Genomic DNA, 15053 nt, shown 5'->3' on the forward strand with positions numbered 1-15053 from the left:
CTGAGCCATTTTCCACCTAGATGTAGCATATATGTGTGTGTGTGTGTGTTCATACCGAAGTGTTAATGATATTTCTCTCTGGGGAGCAGGGCTTGGAATGAAAGCAGGATTTATATTTAAACAACACAGGGCCTGAACGTAGTTAAAGGTTTTGATGTGTTTTGTCAGACAGCTCTCCAGAAATGGTCTATCAAGGTGTATTGCAACTATGCAGATTTTTTGCTTCCCGGTGACATTTACTAAAACCAGACATTATGAAACATTTTCATCTTTGTTCATTTGACACTATGAAAACCCAAAAAACAAAAAAACCAAACTCATTGCTGTTTTAATTTGAAAAAAACAAAAATTAAAATAAGGAAAGGGGAGCACAACTAGGGGGCCAGGAAGGGCATTCCGGTGGAGAGAGCTGGCCCAGGCTGGTGGGATATCCGGCAGCTCCCGAGACCCTTATAGGGGGCGGCTGCCCTTCCCACAGCTGCCTGGGGCTCGCATGTGCTCCTGGTTTGCACTCAGATGGTGGGCACTGCTCCTAGCTGGGCCCCGCCTGCCAGAGGGGTGGGTCATTCCCAGTGGGCCTTGCCACCGGCCACCCAAACACCACCCACAATCCCGGTCCCCGCTGGCATGGCCGCCAGCCTCCTCTGGAGGCCCCCACTCCACGCAGCTGGCCGCCCCCGCCCTCGGCCAGCCCAGTTTCCTGCCCCTCCCTCCCTCTCTCTCACTCTCTCTTGCTCTCTCCTCCCTCCAGCTGTTCCTCTGGCAGAGTTCTGTCCCATTCAGGCTAGTGAGGAGCTCGGGACAGCACGAGGTCTCCTGGAGAGCCTCCTGAAGGCTGAGGCTATTTTGGGCTGGGTGGGGGGCATCCCGTGGCCGAGAGAAAGAAGCTGGATCACATAGGTCCCCTACACGGCCTCCAGTGGCCTGAAGTCCAGGGGAGCCCTTGGGAAGACCCAGGCGGAGACCAACCACAAGGTAGCATGCTTGCCTTTGACACTGTCTGGAGGGGCCAGCCAAGGGGAGAGTCCTAGAGAGAGGAGGTTCTGCTTAGCATTTAATGTTTGTCAAAATGAAAACCTGTTTTTTCAGATTTCCGAAGTCATGCATGCTAATTGTAAAAAACAGCAGGGTCACCCTATTTTTAAAAGCGGCGAGCTCTGTGTTTTCCTTCATGAATGTTCACAGCTACGAGGCAGGTGTTTCCCTCTCACAGGTGTCCTCATTTTACAGGTGGGTGAACCAGGGCCCAGAGAGGGAAAGGCAGTGGCTCAGAGCGGCAAGACGGTAAGTGGGGGATGGTGGGGCAGGGAGCAGTGAGGGGAGGTTGAGATTGGAACAAAGCCGGTGTTACCGGCACAGACCACTGCCTCCGTACAGAGACTTTGAAGGATGGCCTCACTCAGAGGTGGCCCTTCAGGGGGCTCTCTCCGTCGCTCCCACACTTGCTCACTCACTAATTCATCTTGAGAGCCTACTAGATGGCGCAGACACAGCTAAGGATGTAGGTGTGGGCTCGCACACACATGTCCAACATCTGATTTGGCAACCTCCCTTGTCTTGCACAGGGACTGTGCACTCCCATCTGTATTCCTCCAGGATGCATTTTAATGGCTGCATGGAAAGGCGTCGGGATTTATGTAACCGCTTCTCATCGTGGTTGCTTCCTTCTTTTTTTTTTTGTTGTTTTGTTTTGTTTCTTTTTTCCATGATTACAAGCGGTGCTCTTTCGTGTACATCATCTTTGCATGTCTGGCCTCTGGATACTTTTCCAAAGGCCAAATCCCTGAGCCAAAGGTGTGCCTGTTTTTAAGGTTTGTGAAGCTTCTAACCGCTTCCCTCTACATTTCGTTATTAACGCTGATCACCTGCTGTAAGTTACTTGTCCATTTTTCTTTTACGAGCCTATGGTTCAAGTCCGCTCCCATGTTTTTTTCTGTCAGTGTGTTTATCTTTGGCTGATTTTTAAGAGTTCTTTGTATATGGACGATGGGAACCCTTTGGCAGTGCTATCTGTTGAGCACACCTGCCCTCCCCTCTGCTCTGGCTGGCACTTGGGCACTGTGCTACTGTTGAAACGAGTACGCCGGAAAGGCTCGCCTCGAGCAAAGTTAAGAACAACATATCATAATCCAGTAACCACTGCTCGCTACAAGTCTGATCCCTCAGACCAGCCTGTGGTTCCGATAGGCCAGCGAGGAGGGGGTCAGGTTTTGGGTCTGTCTTCTTTTTCTAGCAAGAGGCCTGATCCTGCCCTCCCTTTTGGCAGCCCCTACTTCCTTTCAAAGAGCGATCTCACCTGTGGTTCTCGCCGTCTCTCCTTTCTCCAGTGTCCCATGGTGGGAGGGGGGATGCTTGGCGCCTTCTCAAGAAAGAAGGCTTAGCTTAAACCAGGGATGCTCAGACGGTGGGGTGTCAGGCACTGAGAAGCCCACAGGAAGAGTTCCCTCGTGGTACCAAGGACTTTCTCTGGACTCTGCCAAAACTTCAGGGAATAGGTAAACTTGACTTTGGGCAAATCACTCCTCTCTCTGGCTTGACCCTTTCTGGGAGGTCCCTCTCTCCATGCCTAGTCTTGTCTGTCTCTCCTGCCGGCCTGGGGCTCCTTGAGGCCAGACTTGGGATACTTACACTCCTCTCTATATCCTCTGGGTGCTCGGTAAATGTTCTTGAATAAGTGAAGTAAATAGGCCTCAGTTTTGCCATCTGTAAAATGGGACTGGAAGATCAGACAATGTCTCATCCCTCAGGTGTTTCCTTAATTAAATCTTCCTGGTTGGCAAACCACTTTACTGCCATGTTTTTCTTGAATCCTTACTGTGGCTGCGTGATAAAGATATTATTAACATGTCCATTTTACAGATGAGGAGACTGAGCCCTGGGGAGGGGTTCTGATGTTAGACCTCCACGAAAGGCACTAGAACATTGTGGCTGCAGCATGAGTTTGTTTGGGTAAGTTTGAACCCCATCAGCCCCCTGCCAGCTGAGTGACATGAACAAGTTATCTGTATGCTCCAGTCTCCTCATCTGTAAGACAGGGATATCATAAAGACTACATGAGATCACACACGTGGAACAGTTAGCAGAGGGGTCATCACGTCGTAAGGAGCTCTAGCAACGTAGGCCAGGAGTCTTTGATCATTTCTACACCATACCTGCTGTCCATACTTTCAACACCCATCTGAGCCAAATAGAAATTATTATTAATTTCTTTACCAGTGGAGTATTAATGCTCAGATACCCATCAGGTTACAAAAAAATCCCTCAAAGCCTGTTTCACTCACTCTGAGGTACCCTGCACGAGCATGGTTATTACTGCCCATAATTATTTTCATTTTCCAGGCTACAAAGTAGACTTGGGGCTTCTCAAAGTGTGGTCATGGGAATGCTGGCATTGGAACGATTATGAATAATATCATTCATGCCGAATAATCGTGGATATCTCCTAAAGCTTCAGTTTGGGCAGTCAAGAGTCTCCACGCGAGGCGTGGGAGTCTGCACGTGGCACCAGTTTCCCAGATGATTCAGATGTACCCCAAAACTTGAGGGCTACTGAGCTAGAGGATGTGAACATCTTTTCTGTTTGCCTTTTGTCCAGGTTTCTGGGTTGTTTATTGCACGCTGAGGTTGAATTTATTTCTCTTTCTAAGCAAATATCTACGCACTTCTGTGAGCCTGTGTGTCTGTCCTGTGTCAGCAGTTGAGGCCAGGAGGCCTGGTGCAGAAGTGAAACTTTATCTTGTAGCACCATAGACAGTCGGAGCGTGCTAGCCGGCACCCAGTGTGTGGGCTTTGAAATTATTTTAAGAAACAGAAATCTTTCCTGCAATGAAGACATAGGGAGGACGGCAGTTGGAATGCAGATACAAGGCATGTTATTCTAGTTGAAACAGAGGTGGAGGACTCCAGGCTGTGTTCATGGAACCTCACTCTTGGAGCTTGGTGGGGCAGGTTGAAAATGGCATATCTATTCCAGACTGATCAGAGACCAAAATTCTGGAGCTTTGCAGAATTTGCTTCATGATCTTATGCAAGGTATTTTCACTCCATGGCCATAATCATCTCGTGTGTGAACAAGGAGGTTGAAGGTTGTATTAGTCAGGTAGTAGCTGCAGTAACAAATAGTCCCAAACAAGTATAACAGCTCAGAAAAACAGATGTTTATGAGAAAGCAGGTGTTTCTGCATGAGGGAAGGTCCTCTTGCATGCTTGTCCCTACTGTCCCCTTGGACATCACACCTGATGAAAGAAAGCATGGAGGTGTGTGGCATATTTGCTTCTTCACTGCCCTCTGCCACATGGGAGAACTAGTCATATGACCAGTGTAGTCACAAAGGAGGCTGGGAAATGGAGTTCTTGGCAGGGTGGTTCTATCCCAGTGCCTGCTGTATGCTGTGGAAGGGGAGGATGGATTTTTGTGGACAGCTAGTTGTCTCTGCCACAAATGTGGTATCTTTGGGTGTCTCCCATTCTCTGATTTTCAGTCTAGATTTTCACTAACATGGTGCTAACAAGGTGATGTTGGACCCGCAAACACTTTCCTATCCTAAAGATAATCCCCATCATCAGATGTACTGAGTAAATGCCCATGGTCCAGACCCATCAACGTGGGTTTCCCTGGAACTTAGGCAACTACTATTCTCTTTCCCTCCTGGAATACACAAAACAATTCTCTTGAGCACAGCACACTTCCTGAGCCCAAGGCTTTCATATCCAGTATCGCCCTACAAACTGACCCGGAAAGGCTCCATGATTATCATCCCCATTTTAGAGATGAAGTGATTGAGGATCAGAGAGGTAAAGGGACTTGCCTAAGGTCACATACCTCATAAGCAAAAGAGCTGGAATTTGAACTCAGATAATCCTAGTCCTGTCCTGAGGTGGCATCGCATGTTCGATGTGTATGTGCAAGTCCGTATGTGTGCATGTGTGTGCGTGCTCCCATGTGCATGTGTATGGTTAGGGTAGGGGGTCTCCTTGGGCTGCATCCCCCAGGGCTGGGCATGAGGAAGTAGAAGTGTAAGGAATTCTCCATATCGTGAGCATGGGCTGTGCTGGCCGGTCATAAGGCAGCTGGGTGGTTGTCCTGGCCTGGGAGATCTCAGTGTATCTAAGTGTCACAGTCACTGACCAGAAAAAAGGGAAGGGGATGGTGCGTGAGGACACAGACTGAGGGTGTCTGGATGGGACTGAGGCCTCAAGTGGGCCACGCACATAGTGGGTGGTGGGAAAAATTTCTTGTGTGAATAAGCCTACGGAGAAGTAGAAGCTGGACCAATGTGAGAACCTTAAATGAATCGGGCCCAATCTCTGGTCTGAAGGCCCTTCGGGGGCGAGAGGGAGGCAAATCAGTAACAACTGACTTTTCTTTATTCACCCAACAAACATTTATTAGTACCTACTATGTGTCTGACACCCCTCAAGGCAGAACGAAGAAAAAGACACTCTTCCTGCTTCAGTGGAACTTTGGAGAGGCTGCGGGCTGTTTATGGTTGCCCCCACTTTAGACAGGAGGAAGGTGAGGCCTTGATTGGTTCAGTGACATTCCCGAGGTCCCGAGGTCACTTGGTGGGAGTAGGACCTGGGCTCCTAGTTCTCAGTCCAGAACGCATCTTTGTTCCCTTGGCCGGGACTGGGATGCAGGGAAGGTGCCCTCTGGGTTGATAGTCACTTTGTGCTGCCTATGGATGGTCATCAGGACAGGTTGGTTTTAGGCAAAATTAGGAAACCTTTTAACTTACTTCTCTTTTGGAATTTCTGAAGTTTTGCAGTGATGGGCACAAGAGAATCCAGAAAGTAGAATTTCTTGCCCGGCTGGGTGGAAGGGAGAGGTGGTCATTCTACCCGGTGCAGTCCAAGAAGGGAAGAACGAGTGGTCACAGAATCCACAGCCACTTGCTCTAGAGTTTAGAGCCCATCTCTGCTCCCTAACATCCTGTCACCTCTGTGTCCTCTTCTGTAAGACGGGTGTACTTCAAACACCTCCTTTATGGCATCATGGGGGATCACATGAGTTAATATACGTAAAGCACAGCATGGCGCACGGTCAGCTTAATGAAGACCTTTCTATTGTTTACTAGGAAAGCAGGCATGGAAATTTGCCTTTGCACACCTGGGTCCCTATGGGAGTCTGGCACCTTGTGGTCTTGGGTCCCCAGGTGGGAAAAGGTCATTTGGGTGCATCTCCTGGCTTCATGCTTTGCCCCTTGGAGAAGCCCTGAGCTGGGGGTAGTGGGGGAGGCTTAGGCCTTGTTCCGCAAACCCCCCCGCCCCGCCCCGTCAAAAGCCACTCTGCAAGCTTGGAAGTACCAGCAGCTGACTCAGCAGGGGGAGTCAGCGACTACGCAGGCAACATGTAAGAATCAGTTCTGCTTTCTTGAGGTTCATGACTCGGATCCTCTGATCCCAGCCCTGGGGACAGCTCTTATGTAAGGAGATGGTTGGGTAAGGCAACTGGGGCAAAAGACCATGGCTAGTGTCTTCAGGTTTTCCTCTGGGAGCCTGGGCCCAGAAGGACAGGAGAGCTGGGTTTGGCACCAGCCACCTGGGTGAGCTCGGGGCAGCCTCAGGTGCTTGCTGTCTCAGTGTTGCGGAGAGCCCGTCTGCAGTGCTCAGGAAATGATCATGGTGGCAATAAAAGAGAGGGGGACGTACAACACGCACCCATCCCTTGTTACCTGGATTTGTTGGAACGGCTGTCGGCATCTATGAATTTCTGAGTATGCGAGGAAGAGCTCAGGGAGTCAGTGTAGGAGTTCAGTCACTGCTGTTGTAACAAACACCATAGGTGTAGTGGCTCAAAACCAGGCCCATGTCTCAGCTTAAGGTTCTGGAGGTCGGAAGGCCCAAACAGGTAGCACTGGGCTGGAAGCAAGGTGTTGGCAGGACTGGGTTCCTTTCAGAGGCTCTAGAGGACAATCTACCCCATCCCCACCTTTTCCAGCCTCAAAAGGCTGCTAGATCCACAGTGCATTTCTTCATCTCCAAAGCCAGCGGCAGTGGGTTGAGTCCTTCTTACGTGGGGTTGCTCTGACTCTCCTGGCCCCCTCTTTCATTGAAAAGGACCTGTGCGAGGACTTTGGGCCACCTGGATAATCTGGGATAATCTCTCGATTCTCAAGACCCTTGACTCAATCCCAGCTGCAAAGTCTCCTTTTAACACATCAGGTAACATATTCTCAGGTTCCAGGGGTGAGGACACGGCATCTTTGATGGAGGGAGGCATTATTCTGCCCACCATAGTGGGGGACATCTCGAACACTGTTCTGGGTCTGTTTCCTGAACTGGGAAATTGAGAGTTCAATTTGGTGGCCGCTACTGCAGTGACAGCTGGCTCAGTGAGGCACGGACCCGTCAGAACAGATGTGGGTGTGAACCACCCACGAGGCTGTACTGGGGTGTGTGGGTGACCGTCAAGCCTGACCGAGGCCCCGGGCTTTGGCCTCATTCAGCCTGGATTCAAATTCCAGCTGTGCTACTTACAAATCCTGTGGCTCTGAGCCAGTAAGTTTCTCATCTGTGAAATGGGATGGCAAACTGTAAGTCAGGGTAGTGGTTAGAAAGAAGTGAAGGTGTCCACGTCTCGTGTGGAGCATGGTGTCTGGAACCTGGTAAAGGACTCAATGTGAACTAGTGATCCTTCTGGTGGTTGGGCCTCTACGTCTGGCCCTGGTGATTTCTAGATGGAGAACCCTTCTGTTTCTGCCCTGTGCTGGGGTGGGGGGAGATGTAGCCTGGCTCCTGGGCTGCAGGTACCCTCAAAGAAAGAGGGTTCATTGTTGGGAATGTGTATGCCAACTCATTCTTAAGTTTGGGGGTGGTGGTACCAGATGCCCAGCCAGGCTTGTGTTCAACTAGAAGTTTCTCAGGCTCTGATGTGGCTCCAGGGAGGGGCCATCTTACCCCTTCTGCTGTAAGACCCTACAGCTCCCTGTCCTGCTGTTCTACCCATGGGGCTCAGTTTCCTCCAAGTCTGTGTCTTTTTGAGTTTCTCTTTCTATTTCTGGCTCTGCTCCTAATTGTGCCACACTCTCTGTGTTGTCTGCTGGAACAACCCAAGAGGGCCCACTGGATTCGTGGAGTCCTAGTGGGATCCTGATTTCTCTCTGATGGATTAATCTGGTAGGCCCAAGACAAATCTCTAATTGACAAGGAATCGAATTGACATCGATCTGACATTGTCTAGTCCAGGGATGGAGCTCCACACTCCTCACTCATGAGCCACGGCAGACATGGATCTGTTTCAGTTATTTATCTCTGTGATTCAGATCATTCCAAAATGTGAAATGGCTTCAAATGACTTCTTTTATTCACCGTTCTGTAGCTGGGCTGAGTTCTTCAGGGATGACCCATGTCCATTCCTTGGGGTCTCTGTCGGATCACTCATGGGCTGTGATCAGCCGGGAGCTTGACTGGGGTGAGGCTCCTTAAGATGGCCTCATGTCCTGTGGGGACGCGTGCTGCCTCTCCCCACATGGCACCACTTCCTGGACTTCTCTCCCTGGGGGCTCAGGACCCTGGGAGAGTGAAAGCCAAAGCTGCCAGGCCTCCTGAGATCTAGGCTTGGGGTTGGCAAGCATCACTTCTGCCACACTTCGTTGGTCACAGCACATCACCAGCCCAGCCCAGACTCAAAGGGAAAAGCAGTAGGGTTCACCTCTTGATGGAGGAGCAAAGTGCATCTATGGGAAGGGGGTGATGTTAGGGCCCATCGGTGATAATGAGCTATCAACCAGATTTGACCTTAAAATTCGGTGGATGACGATGGTCATCTGAGATGATCATGTATCATTCCTGAGTGCCTTAGTCTGTTGGGGCTGCTCTCACAAAATACCAGAGACCGGGGCCTTGTAAATGTCAGACACTGATGGTTCATAGTCCTGGAGACTGGAAGTTCAAGGGTCAGGGTGCTGACGTGGTCAGGTTCTTCTGGGCTACAGATGGCTGACCTCTCACTGTGTCTTCACACAGTGGAGGGGGTGAGGGAGCTCTCTGGGGTCTATTTTATAAGAGCACTGATCCCACTCATTAGAGCTCTACCCTCATGACCTCATCGCCTCCCAAAGACCCCACCTCTGAATACTGTCACACTGAGGGTTAGGACATCAACATACGATTTGGGGTGTGGGGAAGGGGCAGAGGGGACACAGACATTCAGACCAGAGGCCTGAGTGTGAGTTAGTCCCCCCTTTCACTGCTCAGATGGAGAAACAAGCTCGAGAAAGGGAGAAGGACTTGTCTAAAGGGGCCCTTGAAGGTAGTGAGAGAACCAGGATAGAGCTTCTGTTCCCCCCCCACCAGCATTTATTGAGCACCTACTGTGTGCCAGGAACATGGCATCCAGGGAGAGACTAGCCCTGCCCTCAGGGGGCTCCCAGTCACTTGGGAAGAGAGATATGTAAACAGAGTGGGGTCCCTCCAGCCGGAAGGTTGGCTTTCATGGCGGGGTGCATAGCGCCAATTGCTCCTGGGTCATGATCACCCATGATATTTCAATCCATCATCCATTCACAACAGTAGCTGAACCCTGGTCATTTTATTAAAAGCACATTGTTGGTGGTTTTTTAGTTTTTCTGTTTTTGTTTTGTTTTATTTTGTTTTTACAGATTTTATTTATCTATTTGCAAGAGAGCAAATGAATGGGGGGAGGTGCAGAGGAAGAGGGACAGGCAGACTCCATGCTGAGCATGGATCCCAACTTGGGGCTCAATCCCACAACCTGAGCCAATACGGAGAGTTGAGTGCTCAACCAGCTGAGCCATCCAGGCCCCCTGAAAGCATATCGTTAAATACACTCAATGTGCCCAGTACTATAGGGGCAAAGAGCTTTGCTGGGGGTGCCTTTGCTGGGGAAGTCTGGAAATAGCACCTTGAGAAAAAAGTGCAGATTTGAGCAGGCTCCAAGGATGAGTTGGCTTTCGATGAGACCTCTAGTTGGCTGGAGCAGAAGCTGGCCAGAAATAAAAGATATTTCAGGTAGCGAAAGCAGCATGAAGAGAGATTTGGAAACTTCATGAGCCTGGGGTGTCTGGTGTGGTGGGCGGAAGCAGGGAGTGGCCGGGGGGAGTCTGGACACTCTGCGGGGTCTTGAAGATCCCACCCAAATTTCTGGGTGGTCCAAGGCTGCTAGTATTCACCAGAACAGCATCCTGTTGTCCCGAGGCTCACTCTTTCCAAACTCTGTGCTTAAGCTCAAACGTTTGAACAATTGAAGATTCCAGACAACCCCAAGCTAATTGAGTTTGAGCTTCCAACTTGGCAGAGGGCATGTTGGTTTGTGGCTCTATCTCTTGGGTTGTCTGGTCCAGAAACCAGCTTGGAAAAGAGAATATTTCTTTGCATTGGTGGCTTTTGTGACAGAATGATGGGTCCGCTCTCCTCCTGTGCCTGGGACTTGCTGACGGATGGAAACGCGGAGCTTGGGGCTAAAGAAAGTTGATTTAGGCTGGCACCCGTGGTCAGCCTGGGATTGTTTACTGTGGGGAGACTTTGCCAATGCTCCATTGGAGCCAGACTGAGCCGGGCTGGGAGCCGAAGGGCCCACCGGCCTCCCAGAGGCAGGGGAGGTAGAGCTGACGTTGAGAGAGTCTTTGGGGGAGTGAAGGCAATCTGCAGTCTCTTTTCTCGCTGACTTGTCTCACAGGGGGCCCTTTCAGCTGTCAGGGATTTGGGTCATGAAGAAAAAGGACGTTCCTTGAGTCAGAATGGGACATCCATCTGGTGCATAGAAGGAGAAACTCGGCCAGTTCACAGACCTGTTTTGAAACCCGTTTCTGCTTGCTGGCTGTGAAACGCAGACAAGATCACTTAACTGCTCTGTGCCTCAGTTTCCCCCACTGTAAACTGGGGATCACCAGGGTGTTACATGGCTTACATGAGATCATGTATGGCCCAGAGGTGGGACTGAAAAGCACTGTGGCCTCTGCATGAGGGGGCCGGTCTCCAGTGGCTCAGAATGGTGATGGGGGAGTAGGGACCAGAAGTCCCGAGCCAGGAGGGGCTGAGAAATGCCAAGTGTGGACCATGCCAGGGTAATGTTAGGCCCCACACTTTCCCCTCCATTTCCTGCCTTGGCCCCAAAACATGGCAGGAGTGGGTGGGGACCTTGAATCGCCAGCCTCTCTTCTCTTGGGGGATGCTGGGCCTGCCTGGCCTCAATGGACCTTTCTTTTTCTGATCCTTCCCCCCCTCCATTTCCTCCTGTGAAAAACCCCAGCCATGAAGGAAATCTGGAACAGGGCTCTGGGGAAGGGCAGGGCAGCTTCCTGGAGCCTGGCTGGGCGATGGCTCTCACCTCACCCTCGCCAATTCCTGGCAGGCCTGGTGGTGAGGGCCCTGGTCAGGCTGGGGTCCCGGGCCTCCTCCCTGTCCAGCCTGGCTGGCCCCGGCTCCACAGTTTCTGTTTGCTCCACGTTCTCGGGCCTCTCCCAGCGCTGGCATCTCATGTTTCCCGGGAAGCCATAACACCCAAAGTTCTTCCTTCTCAGAGCTTCTTGTGTTATGTCCCTTGCCCCAGGGGACAGCTAGCTTCCACTGGCTGAGTCCCTGCTGGGCTTCTGCCCCATCCCACTTCCTGTCTTTCAGATTGTCTTCTGGGGCCAGTAGGCACCCCCTAGCCTGTATGCAGCATACTTTCCTATCCAGGATGAGGCTCAGAGAGGGAGGTCAGTTGCCTAAGGTCACACAGGAGACGGGCCCCTGACACCTCCTTCTCTACCTGCCCCTACACCTAATTGTATCCCACATGGCTCTTCTTGTTTTCCTGGCCCCTTTGTCCAGAGTCTACCTACCCTCCTCCTTTGTGGCTTCTGGGCCTTTCTGCCTTAAGTCTGCCTCACATCCTCCCTATTCCAACTAGGGCTATCTCTTATTCTCTTATCTCTTTTTCCTTTTTTTTTTTTTTTTTTTTTTTTAAATCAAATGCCCCGTTCTGTCAGAAGCCCATTCTCATCCAGGTGTCCAGTTGAAAACCAAAGCAATCCAACTCATTCACACTGAGGTATTTACAAGTAATGACAGCTCACCAGAGTGGGGGTTTGTGAGCAAGGTGGCTTGAGTCAGCGGAGAAAGTCTGTGGTGGTGGACATCCAGGCACTGTAGACACAAGGCTAAGGGAGCTTTTGGCCAGGGATTCCCAGGCAAGCCAGCAGCAGCTCTGTCTTCTTCCAGAGATCCGAGTACAGGCAGTTACAGAATCAATTTCATAGAAGTGTATATTTCCAACTTCCTCACACCTTCGCCAGAGAGGGCTTCTCTGTCCCTCCTTTTTCTTGTAGATAGAGTGGCCAGAATTGAGCCTTTTTCCCCCCCGTGACGAAGCTGCACTTTAGCAGCGTGGGAGGCCATGGGGACCAGTGTCGCAATCTGGGCACACCCCATGTCTACAGGGTCCGCCCTTCTGCCACTTTCTCCCAGAGCCTGGGGGCAGAGATACTTGCCACAGCCATGTCCTGGATCCTAGGTGAGGAGCCTGGTGCCCCTGTCACCCTTCACTGAACTAAGAAAACTGTCCCCCGATGCGGGCATTGGCGGGGAGCCTGGAGACTGGGCAGGTGTGGGGAGAAGCCCTTCAGGTCCAGGTTCGTCTGGAGAGGCAGGGGGCATGGCCAATGGTATTTCCAGAATCCTACTCACTGTCTGGTTTCACAGTCCTTGACTTCCTAGCTATGAGACCTTGCTTTCCTTATCTATAAAATGGGGGAGAGGTTGACACTGCCTCATAGGGATTTTGGGATTGGGGAGATAGATGTAGGGGAGGGCATGTTTTATGTTTTATATATATTTTTTTCCCTTTAATATTTGCCACCATCAGCTGTTCAAAGGAAGAATGTGGAATGGGGCGTCCACACATAGCGTGCGTGCAGCTCCGGGGCCCAGTGATCAATAAATGCCCAGTGTTTGCAATTTCGCCACTAGCGGTCCGGTCCAGTCTGTATCCCTAGCGATGAGGTGGCTTTGGGAAGAAGCTCTGCTCCTTTCTGCTTTCTTGCTGCGAGGGTTTGAGCAAGTTGCTTCACCTCGTTGAGAGCCATGTTCTTGAAGACTTGAGGTGCATTGAGAGGGTGGTTGAGAGGGCACAGGGGTGAAGTTGAAAGTGCTCCTGGCTCCAAGGCAGTGATAGGCTTCTGGAACCATTTGAAACTGTCTCTCTGGGCATCATCTGGCTCCTCCAGGGGTGGGCAGCGGTGGTGGTGGTGGGGGGTGCTGCTGGCTGGTTTCTCCCTTCCATGTCATATGGAAATGTTGCAGGCATCTTGGGACACTCACATTCCTGAGGGGGCTCTAAGACTCAAGGATCCTGGGCTCTGTCCCCGGACATGGGGTACAGAGCCAGGCCACTCTGAGGAGCTGGGACAAAGGCGGGCTGGCCCTTGTCTTCTCAGTGTACTTCCCTGCCCTATGACCGCTTGCCTCCTTCTCACTCTCCCTCCTCCCCCCTCCCTCCCCTCCTCTCTGCCCCCTTCCCCTATCTTCCCAAGCCAGTGCTCTAAGTTCCAGAGGCTGAGTGGACATCTTTGGGCAAAAGCAAGCACTTTCCTTGAGGTGAGGGAGGGTCTCTGAGGCTCTGGGTGCCAGCTGGGCTCTCTGACTTCTGTCTGGGAGCTAGCTGAGATAAGATGCCAGGAAAAAAAGAAGCAGGCCTCAGTGGTCCAGGAAACTTGTCGCAGGCACCCCACAGCCCTGCGCACATTGTGGGCACTGCACAGGTGCTAGTGAGGGGGGATGGACCAGCGAGCCCCAACAGTGAAGGGGCACGCTTCGGGAACCATAGTCTGGAGCATCGCCTCAAGACCCCTTCCTTTCTTAGCAAAAACTGAACACTCACTAAAGTTATTTTGAAGTTGTGTGCCTATTTTTAAAACATAAAATTATTTTGAGGGTGCTTTGTTTAAACAAACAAACAAAAAGGCATGGAAATTTTGCATTCAGTGCCGTAATATTCTCCTGCATTTAAAGACAGAAATTGTGACACTCAGAAATCTTTGGGTCAGCTCCACAGAGGGGACCTTCATCTGTGTTCTGGTTTCCTGTCTCTATGGCTCATTCAGAGAAATTTGGGGTAGAAAATGCATGGATCATCAGGTTTGACGGGGACAGTGACAGACACTGACTCTTCTTCCCCACCCCACCCCCATCTCTCCATTGTGTATTGAGGAAATAGGCACAGAGAGGTTAAGCGACTTGCTCAGAGTCACACAGCTGGTAAGCAGCAGAGCTAGAGTTTGAAGCCAGATAGCGTTCGCCCTAACACTTCAAGAGATGCTAGCCCTTGGGTGAGTCCCTGTTCCCCTTTCCCTGCTGCATCTATGGCTGGGCAGCTGGGGCAGTTTCCTGGACATCTGAGATCCACTTCCTTCCACTGCATCGCCTCTGGTCACAATCAGCTCCCAGACCTAAGAACCACGAAGAACCCAGCTAGCGCCTGGGGCTGCAAGGATGCTCCCCTCGGAGACAGGGACAGTTTTGCCCAAAGATGCAAACTTTAGTATTCCCCAGCTTGAGTCCTGGACCTCTGGCCTGGGCTGGGTCTCTCTAGAGGAAACAGCCTGTGTGCCTTTCTTCTGAGGCAATGGCCAGCCTCTTTCTCCAGGTGGTTTGGCTTCTTCCCAGTGTCCGGCCCTTGGCTCTTTGACTGCTATCCGTGAGCCAACTGTGAGTTGGCAGGTTTCTGAGAACTCATTTCCAGAAGAGGAAACTGAGGCCCAAACATGATGTCTGAGAAAGAAGCCTGGTGTCCGGTCCTATCTCTCCAGCTGTGTTGGCACATGTGTTCAGGTGGGACTGATGCCCTGAGTCTTCCCTGCTGGGCAGAGGGCTTAGGGTCTCCTGGAAGAGCCACATGCTCGTGACTTGGAGAGGGAAAGATATTTGTGCAGGTTCAAGGGAAATTAGGAGCAGAGTGGGACTGGAAGCCATGTCTCCCACCTCCCTCAGCACCTTGTTTGTGCCTCAATTTCCCCCACAGGAACATTCAAGGCTCAGGGTTTGGATGGGACAGAGAGAGCTGCTCTTGGGGTCTCTGTTTCCCCTGCCTATATATCCCCCTATAGGGTGAT

The 15053-nt window shown here is 51.2% G+C and overlaps 1 protein-coding gene across 3 annotated transcripts in view; it reads left to right on the forward strand.

The window, feature by feature from the left end:
- Positions 1-731: 731 nt before the first annotated feature.
- The window catches only part of CMKLR1 (chemerin chemokine-like receptor 1), a 49915-nt gene continuing 35593 nt past the window's right edge, over positions 732-15053 (forward strand). Inside the window, exons 1-3 of one of the 3 annotated variants that reach the window (XM_059139280.1) lie at positions 732-975; positions 1231-1284; positions 2860-2949. The gene's annotated coding sequence lies outside the window, so the exon portion shown is untranslated. The remainder of the gene's footprint in view (positions 976-1230; positions 1285-2859; positions 2950-15053) is intronic. The other 2 variants (XM_059139279.1, XM_059139284.1) reach the window with 2 other exon arrangements.

The sequence above is a fragment of the Mustela lutreola genome, chromosome 11, assembly GCF_030435805.1.
Source record: "Mustela lutreola isolate mMusLut2 chromosome 11, mMusLut2.pri, whole genome shotgun sequence".
Lineage (NCBI taxonomy): Eukaryota > Metazoa > Chordata > Mammalia > Carnivora > Mustelidae > Mustela > Mustela lutreola.